The sequence below is a fragment of the Haliaeetus leucocephalus genome, unplaced genomic scaffold (genome assembly GCF_000737465.1).
Source record: "Haliaeetus leucocephalus isolate CR32 unplaced genomic scaffold, Haliaeetus_leucocephalus-4.0 Scaffold897, whole genome shotgun sequence".
NCBI classification, from domain to species: Eukaryota; Metazoa; Chordata; class Aves; order Accipitriformes; family Accipitridae; genus Haliaeetus; species Haliaeetus leucocephalus.
Window position 1 is genome coordinate 2063278 of NW_010973333.1, and position 11836 is coordinate 2075113.

An 11836-nucleotide genomic window follows, 5' to 3' on the forward strand; every position below is an offset into this window, starting at 1 on the left:
AACTGAGGGGGGGTTGGGCCTTTGATTCCAGTCCACCAAATTAAAATACTTGGTAAGTGAATGAGTTAACTTCACTGCTGGCCCCTGCCATTTACCATTGCTGGTTGCAGCTGTACCCTATGAAGTGCTAAGTTAATACTGCCTTTTTGATTCAAAGTGTGAAAAGAAGTTTACATTTTCCTTAAAATTTTCAGCGGCATTACTTTACGAGTGTTTGTGTTGTGGCTATGTGAAGGGATTTTTCAGAGAGGCAAAAATTAACCTGCTCTTAAAAGGTGGGTCAAGTGGTTTGTCAGCACTTTTTTGTCACTTCTTTTTTTTTGCCACCACTAAACTAGAGGTAAACACAACATGCTCAAATAATTATAAAAGCATTTCCAATCTTGTGGATATTATTACAGAATTTCTTCAGGGGTTTTTTGGGGGGGGTGGGGGGCTGGTGCAGAAATTTAATTTGTCTGCGGGGAGTGCTATGTTGATGTGACTTGGGGCTCTGGTCGGACCCAGGATCCTCCAGAAGATTTTGATGTCATCTGCTTTGAACTTTTATAAAACCTTTTAAATGTTTGCACAGGCATGCCTACATCTGTGCCTGTGTTTGAAGTTTGCTGATTAGCCCATGAGTACTGCCTAACTCAGAGAAATGAGATAACTAACAATAATATCGTTGGGAACAGGGTGGCTCAGCATTACTAATGTGCTGACAAATCTCCCAATAAAAATAGTAGGGTTTGTTTTATAAAGAGAGATTTCTCTCCTGTAATTGTTTATTTTAAAATTAAGTACAAGTGTTTCTTGCTTTTGGAATACACTGCATTATGAGGGGATGACTGCAGATTAAGTAATTTCATTTTACTGGATTTTTGATATATGTGCACATGCAAGTGAATACTGAGTGTTATGAAACACCTGTGGCATTACAAATTGTATATGAGGAATATACCAAATACAGAGAAGATGGAGCCCAGCATCATTATGATTGTATTAATTGGAAATTATTTTAAAAGGTGATTTCCTCATAAAGTTTTCCTTCCTTAAATGCCTGCTAAATGGCCTTCTGTGTTTGCCTGCATGCTTTGAAACTATGTGGTAAGCATTAATCAGCAATATGGAGATGATATAGCAATCTCATAAACAATGAGTGTTGTTAAATGATTATATTTATGGCTGGATAACAGGGCTGTATATGTCTGCTCACCTGATATGATTAGGGTGATGGTTTGATTGGGGTTTTGTGATGATAAAGTTGCCATATGCTTCATGATCATGAGCAGCAAATGAGCTCGAGCCTTTTCCCGGCAATGATTCATTGAAATGTAAGTATTAGGAATCTGACCACAATGTTGGTTTTACTTGGAAGCAGTCGATGGTGTTATCCTGCAGCAACTGAGGAAAGCGGCCCCTTTGCTCTGAGCAAGCTGCTAGAGGTTATTCCATCTGCCGTAGCGGGGTCTTTTGCCTGGTGCTTGTCAGTGAATGTGCACCGCTGCGGTCCGTGGTGGTCACTCATGGTGCGGCCTAGCTCCAAAAAAGAGAGCAGGGAAGTGCCGAGGCTGTCTTTGGAGGCTAATGCAAACAATCTACTAAAATAAAATTTAGGACGGATGGAAATCAGACTTTTGCACTCACGCATATAAAAATGTGCTTTATGTCAGTGTGATTGGAAGTGCAGTTTTCTGTATTTTAGCACGTGAATGCAGAGGACATGTAGTGAAGAGGTAACACTGGTGTAATCTGTGTTATTCCCTGTAAAGTGTTAGTAGCACTCAAGAGCTTTTATTAGCAACTGGGAGTGATTGAAGAAGCTGGAAGCACATGACTATGCCTCTCAGACAAAAGAGAAATTAGTAATATGTTTTGCTTGTTATTTGAAGCAAAAGGAATGGGAAATACATCTTTCCTAAAACAAAATTAATTACAATGAGGAGGCAGTTTTGAAACATACCTAAGTTTCCTTGGTTTTGCTTTTATCTAGAGCTGTAGGATAGGCTTTCTGCAACACAGTGGCAAATTCTGCCAGTGAGCCAGTAAGCTCAGTTCTTCCCAAACTTGTTAGGTGGCAGAAGCTCACAAGCGATGCTGATCTGACATGCCGGTAACCTGCCTGCAGCACTCCTCTAGCAGTGATATAAGCTTCTTGGGACTCTGCAGTCTAGACCTGGACTGACTAACTGCACCTAGAGGTGAGGACAGCCCGTTCCACATGCTTACGCATTTGCTAGCACCTTTGTTAGGGTGATGGTGAAAGGGCTGACTGTGCTGTTGAATGGTGCTGTTGACTGAGTTGCTGAATTATGCTTTTGTGCTACAGAATTCTGGTCAGATTTAGAGACTTCAGATGAACGGTTGCATAGACAGGCAGACTGCAAATGACTCCTTTGAGTGGGAGGAGATGAAGCTGGTCCAAAAGGAACTATCTCATCCAGTTCTTTTCTCCAGGGAGGTTTTTATAATCTTGAATGCCGTGGGGATTTGGGTATTTCCTCATATGGCCAGATAGGCTTGGGTGGGGTATGGAGACACCAGTCAGGCTCCAGAAAATAACAAAGCAGTCAAAGCTGTAGACTTTGGAAAGTCATGGGTATTCGGAAAATGCTTTATAATTCTCATTTAGCTTTTTGTCCTTTTCTGACAGCATTGGCTCTTGGTTTTATTGACTCTTTTCTTCTTAAAGTTATCTTCATATCAATTGAGTACTTTTACCAGCTCCTTCTCTGTCACATCCTCCCTGTTATCCTTCTTGGTGATTTAACTTGCTCCCTTATAGATAAGTGTCCACACCTCATAATGTTCTCTTTTACTACATTGATTAGGTCAAATATGGTTTATATGTAGTCTGAGTAACGTAACAGATCAGAGAACAGGCAATTTTATACAGATCATTGCTTCTTTAAAAAATCTGTTTAATGAAGCATCCTTTGGTTTATCTTAGAAGCTTTGCTGTAACACATCATTATTTATGAAAACACAGACTAATACTCCCTGTAGGTACGTTGCTTAGTAGTTGGACTTATCACAGACTATTTACAGGCCCTCAGTATGTTTTGTTACTCTGTTTTGTAATTCTGTTGCTCTTGTAGGTATGTTAGGTTTTAATTAGGTTATTTGGATATTATTTTTTTCCAGCTATTAAAGAAAGGCGAGATTTGGGATCTCTGAGAAGCCTGTAAAATGATTTTGTTCTACCTGTGATGTAAGCACGTTTGGCAACTAAAAGTCAAACAAATTGTCTATTTGAGAGGATGAGCTTCTAAAATCATATACTGTTATGGTCCTAAGGGAATCTTAAAACACAGGCAGAGACTGGCTATGAAAAGGAAAGGAAAAATTTGTGTCACTGTTTAAACAATAGCCCTCTTTCATCTGGAGGACCTAGATGTCTGTTAATTACCAACTGGCTTGAGGGTTTTGGAGTCTGGCCCAATATGCTGAAATTCTTAACCATCCACTAGCTGGCATATTCTTCAAGGTCTGCGTTTGGAGACTGGTAATGTAATGGATTTCTTCTTTATAGACTGTTTATGTAGTAGAAATGTTTTCAGTTTTAGCTATATTTCTGTCTTGCAGTCTCAGTACTCATTGCCAACATAGATTCCAGATGGTTACATGAACACAGAAAGCAAGGACTGGTTTAAATGTTAGATAATGTTGGACCAAGTTGAGCAGCATGCGTCATCTTTGCTGTGCCACAGCCCCACCACAATACACTGATCAAGACCTAAAACTGTGTCCTCTAATTTTGGGTGACTTGGACGAATTAACAAGATCTGAAAGCCTGTAATTACAGTTGCATTTGAAAGGGCCTGAAATCTCAGGCAGTAGATGTATATGATGAAAGGAACCCAAAATAAATGGATGCCTAAAAACCTTTTTATCTTCATATCTGCATGTGAACATAACTATGTATTTATCTGAAATAAATTTTCAGTGGTATTTTCTGAAGTAAAGCTAGTGGTTGTAAAGTATTCTGACCCTTTTGATGGGCTTTATTTGTGGGTTTGCATACAGATTGAAGTATGTGCACAAAGTATTTTCATTAAACAAGGATGTAGCAGACAAAAATTTCAAAGCAATCTTCAAGATTTAGTAAATTTGCGGTGTTCCCACTCTTAAGAGATGTTCTGTAGGGTGCTCCACAACTTCTTTTTAATTTGCCTTTTATTTTTTAAATCAAAGTGTGGAGGAAGCTGTCCTTGTGATGCCAGCTGATGTAAGGTTGATCGGTTAGTGCTGGTCTTGGCAGCAGCTGCACAGAGGCAAGGGAGTGAGTGCCTGGCATAGAACTGGACCTGAGTGAATAAAAGCCATGAAAAGGAGGCATGTGGCAAAAACTTGAAGTCATTGTTATGTGTAGATGGAATATCTGCTTTCAAATAAAACTGAAACCTGTCAGGTTTCAAATATACCACAAGGAATTTGGCTACAGCCATAGAAAACAGAGTAAATGTATGTTGTGGTGTAGAGGCTCAACAGTAGGGCTCATAAAAGAATATTCTGGACTAAATAGTCCTTAGTCGCAGCCTCCCGTGGGAAAACTAATTTAGCTGAAGAAAAAACCTTTTTTTTTTTTTTTTTAGTTGATTGTTTTTCCTGATGCAGTTCACTGTGCTGAATCAGCTGGTTTTGCCTAACTTTGTAGAGGTGTGGAAACTGGCAGTAAGGTGTAGAGAATATGAGGAGCAAGGATGGGAAGCAGTATTGTCCTATTAATATTCATTGCGATTGGCTTTGTTGATAAGCCTTATGAAGGGTCAGGGAAGCCACAGTCCCATGAACACTAAATTGGCACTGTCGAAGAAAGAAACAGTTCTGTACTCCCTGTGCTTCTCAGCCCTCCCCTGTTCATTTGTGTCATCGCTCAGGGAACTGGTTGGGTTTAAAAAAAAAGTTACTTATTTGGCTCAGCTAATTTTATCTGAATAACTTTCCCCATCTAATTTGCTGGGCAGCCACTTGGTATTTCTGCTTCTCTCAGGGAACGGGCGGTGGCCTAGGGGCAAAATGAGCATCTGGAGATAGATGGGTTGCTTTCTAATTTTATTGTCGGTGTCATTTATCCCAGTTTAAAGTGTTTGTGCAACTTCTTTCTTAGTACGGGCAAAGTACTGGTACGGGCAGGACACTTAGCGTATCCAGGTTATTGTGGATGGTATTTATCGCACAGCAGAGCTGTCCTAAGCCAGGATCTCTCTGCATTCTCAGTTGCGCTAGACCAAAAAGCCCTCCCACTTTCTACAGACAGTGGAGGTGAATGGGTTTCTTTTGGGGGTGACTGAATTTAAGCTTGTTATTTTTTTTGGTAAAATTCTTGAATGACTGGAACCAAAGAAGCTATGTTGAAAATGTGTGAGGCATCCTTTCAGCAGCATGGAATCAGCAGTGTGAACTGTGGGCCCAAACCTTTGCAACCCTTTTTCATAAAAACTGTTACTCAAGTGACTCTAATGTATGAATTTGGCCCTCCTTTCACCTAAGTGGATAGGTATGCTATTTGTTGCAAAGTAATACCAAAGCAATTTAGATTGCATGCAGACTGGCATTTAAAAAAAAAAAAAAGCTTTACTAAGATTGAGTGCTGCTAGAAATAGATTTCATGTGTATCTGCCAAAAAAAAAAGTCCACCAAATACTGCTGGTTAGCTTAGTTTAGTGTGCAGATATGGTTTCTGTCAAGTTTGTGATGAACCAGTTACGTGAGTTGTGGTTCGGTAGCATGTTTTAAGTGAAGGAAGGATTATTTTTAAGATTGAGTCTGTTAATGAATTCATAGCAAGGTGCTATGAACCTTGCATTAGCAGATCAAGATGTGTGGTTGCAGCCAGGGTATAGGAATGAGTAAGAAGGGACAGAATCTTTGGTTTTGTTTTTTGTGGGTTTTTTTTGTTGTTTTTTAACTGTTTTTGCCACTACATATTGTAGAAATATTTAAAAATTGCATCTCCTCTCCTCCAAAAAAAGGGTTCATGGGTGGCTGGATTTTTTTTTCCTTTCTTTTGTTCTTTTAGTGTTGTAGCTTGGATTGTCCATTTTAGAAATGACTGATAAAGGTAGTTCCAAAAATTTCACACAAGTTACATTTATTAAGTCCCTCCATGGTTCCTCTCACTTCTCTAAAAGCTGCATTTTTAGGGGAAGTAAGAGAGGTTTGTTTTTTTCCAGCTGTTAAATTTCCAGGGTGCCCGACAGGCTGATCTGTCTCTGCAGTCGTGCCATTCCTAGAACTGATGCAAGGGGGGTAACGACAGTAAGGGCTAGTCTTCCCTTTTTGGAAGCAATGTAATCTTAGAGCAACTTAATCAATTGTGAAACAACATCTTTAAATTATTTTACAGCATGAGTTTACTGAGATATCAGGTTTTTTTAATGTTTGTGCCTTGAGTTTCCTGTTGCAAGAGACAATAATTAAGATGGAAGAAAGTACTGCTGCATAACCAGATGTTGAAATGTGGGGACAGTTTAGTGACAACTATTGGATCTTTATTAAAGACCTGATGTCAGTCTAGCACAAAGGCACTCATACAAATTTATATTTACAAATTTACTGTAGCAAAAAGTACAGTTCACTTGCTCTTAAGTGTGGGAAGGAAGTTGTGTGGGGCTTTTAAAGTAAGGGCACTGGAACTTACTGAATATGAAGAGACTAAAATTATGTGGAAAGAGAGTTCACTTCCAGCACCTGTAGTGTTCTGAGCAACACATAACATTCAGGTCTGTTACACCTTTTTTCATATGTCAGCAGGGAGGCATGGCTGTATCGACTTTCCCTCCTCAAGTGTACCTTAATTGTGTGCTCTCTGCAGTTCATCGGCAGTCAGGCAGCTGTCTCACTTCTGCAAATAAACAAAAGACTACCAGCTCATGAGTTCATGGTGGTCATTCACTACCTGTTGCTTTTGAATACAGGAGGAGCTGTCTGCAATATATGATTTATTGTTAGAAATAAGGCACTAAATTCAACTTTACAGGGTGAGGGCAGGATTGCACGGTGGTTGTAGTCCTCTGTTAAGGCAGATATTGTATATATCACATAATCACTGGGAAAAGTCTGTGGTTTTGGGAGGTGTGGGGTGTGATCATTTTTGTTTGGTTTGGTGTTGGTTAGTTGGGGTTTTTTTGACAAATTGGTTTAAGCAAATGAGCTAAGTAAGGCTGAACCTTCTAAATGCAAGCTTATTGCATAGAAATTATATTGACCTTTGGTCCTACTCCTCATCTGCAGTCCAGTAATAGGTCTTGTCTTTTACATTACAATCTGTATTTAGGTCTGTAACTGCCTACAATGTCTGTACTGCTCCATTCCAAGCATCGCATGCAGCCTTGGGCAAAATACAAAAGTAACAAGACAGTGCTTTTGGTCAAAGGCAGTTTGAATGAAGGCAGGTTTGAATGAACTCTGAGGTCAAATTGGCTTGGTAGTCTTTAAGTTGTTTGGAAAAGGTTTTTCCCTTCAAAAAACCAACATTAATGTAAAGAGATACATGCCCTTACAATTCATCTGTGTTCCACCCTTTTATCAGGGAAAGGAAGGTGTTGCCAGAGGATTTCCTGAGATATCCTTGTGCTATTCTAGTTTCTTGGGCAGCAGTTAAATGCTAAGAAAACATGCACAGAGATGTTACCCATTGTTTTTCCTCTCTCACTGAACTCTCTCCACCCTGTAAACTCAGTATCTCCTCATCACAGTTCATAAGGTCTCATTGCAGTTCATAAGGTCATGGGAGAAGATGGCTGCAAAACTCTGTGACATTCCCATCTTTGAGGGTAAAAATCATGAGAGACTAAGCAAATCTTCTGTTCTGCGTGATGTGATGTGCTCTTACATCACTAAGATACTTCTAACATTGCTTACAAGAGTGTCTCTCAAATTTGGGGGGTGGGGAGGGCGGCGGGGCAGAATGCAAGAACACATGGCTATCTAGAATGTGCAGTGTCGAATATGAAAAGATAGTTTAAGCAAAGGAAGACTCCCATGTTGATTTAGAAGTGATTCAAGGGCAGCAGCCAATACATAGGAATAAGTATAAGTAATTTTTTACACACATGATTAAAGAAAACTCTCCAGATTTTCTTTATGATCTAGGGCTAATGAGGAGAAGTTCTAAAAATACCAGGAACAAAAAGAACAGTGACATATGTCTGATGGCTGCGCTAAAGTTGTCAACAACAGCGCTGAAAAGACAGAACTGTTATGTACATCTGTAGTGAGAATGAAGCTGAATATTACGAATGATCATATAGCTATGAACAAATCCATCATATTACAGCAGTAAATAAAGACTGAAAGAACACTTCTGAAAATTTGTGCTACAAATTTATGGAGTCCAAGGAATTTTTTTTTAAATGGCTAATGTAAAACTGTCCAAAATTTTAAGGATTGTCGTGTAGCAAATGCTATTCAAGATGATTAATAGAAAACAGGAATTATAAAATGTCTAGTATATCAGTTAGACAGACTAGATCAAATCCTTAATCTAAAACTGACTCCTGTAAATGTTACACTCAATGAAGAATCATTGAATTAAGATATAATTTTGTGATGATCAGTCATTGGATGTTTGTTTGCAAAAAACCCCAACCCCAAATGAACACACAGTTGGAAGAAAATGCAAAAATCCTTCCTGACAGTTTTATCTAGGCCATGTAAAGTAGAAAAATGACAAATGATGGCATAGCCTCATGTATTTGATTGAATTAAAGAGCACATGAGTTTACTCTTTTGAAACATGGACTCAAAGCTTTGGGAAGTTGATCACCAGGAAAAAAGACTGGATGCACTTTAAGGATGAGGAGCAGTGTCCAAAAAACCAGTACTGCAAGATATCGAGACTCATGGGCAACAGGCAGCATACAAGACACTCCCTGTAGATAAGCGGCAGCCAAGAGCTAATAGTAGTTGAATGTATTGAACACAGAATGGGAGATTTCCTTTCCAATATTATTGACCTCACTTCTGGAATATAATCGGGTTTGATGGATTCACTTCAAGACATTTTTAAATTGAAGTCAGTACTGGTTGTAGGTGTTGGAAAAACATATCTACACACTTAATGTACATGGCGATGAAGAAGTAAATCCTGAGTTTGCTGAAGTGATTTGATCATGTACCTATGCATGAACATAATGGAGAGCCTTCAAAGAGCATACATTTGCAAATACAGGAGTCACAGCAGCAGGAAGCAGAAAGTAAAAAAAAATATGAATTTGCATAAAAGGAAAAAATATTTGAAGTGGTACCTAGTTAACTATTGCACTAGCTTATTGATGGACTTCATAGATTCTCCAACACTTGAAATTAACATCAAGATCCAAGATCTTTTAAAAAGCTGCTCTTGTTCAAGAAGCTCTTGAGCTATGCCAGACAATAATCCATGCTTTGTGAGAACCAGAGTACATCTTTGCAATCTTTAAATTCCTTTGTTGGGAGTAACGACATTCATTTCTTGTTTTGAGAAGAGGAAAAAATCAGTTTCAAACTTTTTTTTCCCAAATAAGGTCTTATTTCATAACTCTATAGGAGGCATATAGAACCTGTCTTCAATTTTGAAAGAAAAGCCAGTTCTGTGTAAATTGTCACAGATTCTTGTTACTTTTAAACTTCCTAACCATGTCATCTACGTTTTTTTAAAATGGAAAAATTTAAAAATAGGTAGTGTGGTTGTTGGGTTAAATGACGAGGTATTAAATAGCTTAGGTTTACGTCTTTAGTTACTTGGCTGATATGCAGCTGTTTGGATACAGGTCTTTGTGTGCGGAAATCTTTCAATGGAAGTTCTTACGCTTGTGAAAGTAATTTCATCCCATGATGACAGCTAGTAGAGACTGTCTTCTTGTGGTCATGGAAAGTTTAACTGGTATGACTCTCGCTAGGTGACCTTCTCACAGGATTCTGCCTGCTCTTAGGAAACAAGCCATTTCTTTTCACTGGTACATGGGTAGAAACTCCAAAATTGGCAATAATGCCAGGCATAATTTTATGTCCTTATGAGCACTGCTGTTTTGAAAGAAATGGTTTTGGGACTTTTCTCTCTCAGTTCCGCTATTGGGCCTACAGCTCTGACTCCTTGGGTTTGGGAATCTCTGCTTGATTTAATAGATATGAAATTTTGTCTCCTCATGATGTTAGGCTTGGACGTGACATTGAAGAATGTCATGTGAGAGAGAGAATTGAGGTTCTCAATGCAGATATGATAGTAGAAAATATGTTCTGCAGGTGTTCAGACTCGGCTAGCTTCTGACTACAATATAAGTGTTATTTTTTTGCAAAGATGGTAGATAACTTTTCATGTCTGGGCTGATACAGCCCGAGACTCCTATTTAGTTTGTGAGGGGGTACACTTTACTCGCATGATTGGCACTGAACGACTTTTTTTTGTGTTGGATGTAGCAATCTTCTATCCTTCAGAAGTGTAGATTTTGATGGCAGATGAAGTTATTTTGTGAATGCATACTGCAAAGACACACAGACAGGAGAAAAATTATCAGTAGCTTGTGTAGGAAGAGAGCAGATATGTAAACTACCATTAGCACGAGAAAACCATAATTTCTTGAACTATTTCCAGAGGGTGTGACAGTATTTGTAAGTATAGATCTGTATGCTGTGTAATAAAGGACCTGTCAGATTTCATTGAGAGATGTGCAGAGGAGTGGTGTTTGCCAAGAAGATTTCCATTAGTATATTTGACCTGATACAACCTATATATCTAGAGCTTGCCATTTATGTCATGTGGTGGGTTATTTTCTTCCAGGTATCCAGAACCTGTCAGGGATCTTCACTGTTGAGGCTACCCAGGAGCAGAGTTGAATCAAAGCACACCCAGGTGCCTCAGCTGCTCTCCCTCCAAAACAGAGATTGTCCTGAAGACAAGCACACTGCTGCATGTTGGTCCTTGTTCAGGACAGAATTCCTGCGCTAAAACATGCCAACCTGCAGTATGCCTGCTGCCATTTAAGGAATTCAAGGAATGACCCTGGTTTATTAATTAAAGCAAAAGGAACTCAGCCCTTAATTGTGAATTAATTATTACATCAGACACATACAACCACAAAGTGTCCAATGTCAGTTGTTGGGCAACGTAGATGGGGAGAACAGTGGATGGCTTTTTAGTAGGGTGGGAAGTATGGTTAGGTTTTCCCCGTTGGGGAGTAACAGTGTTGGACTTCATAGAATACCATACAGATTAATTGGCTCAATATAGTCAACTTTTGGCCAGGATGGACTACTACATAGCTCTTCATGGGAGCACTGGATGCTCCATCCTGGGCCCAGAAGAATATGTGACTAAAATCTGTGATAGGGGATTTGTGACAACAAGGGACCATTCATCACCTAACAGGTAAGATGATCACATTAAAGTCATGTTGCGATCCTGATCGTGGGACAGAAAGTGCAAGCATCCAGTGTTGCATTGACTGGCCATGTATCTGCCACGTGAAGGCAAATATATTGGAATTTGAGAAGTGATGGATATACTTAATTGTTTGTCAGGAGGAATGACTTTGGGGTACTTGTGCAGACAATGTTTCTGTGTGCAACTTGAGCTTGATGAATTCTCAAGGTTGCCTATTGTGATCCAGTATGTTAAACTAACATTGTTGCAGGACAAAAACTGGTAAAGAGCAAAACGTGAGAAGATCTGGGTTCCCGTTTATCCAGGGGAGCAGTGTTGACTGCCAGCGATTTTCCAGTGTGACTTTGGGTGAGTCAGTTTAGAGCAACACTTGCTTAAAAATAACAGCCATTTTTCATGAACTGTAATAATACTTAGGTTTCATTTGTTGACACTGGAAAAAACCTGTAATTCTTTGTCTGAAAGCAGTGGTTTAGATACTTTTAGCGT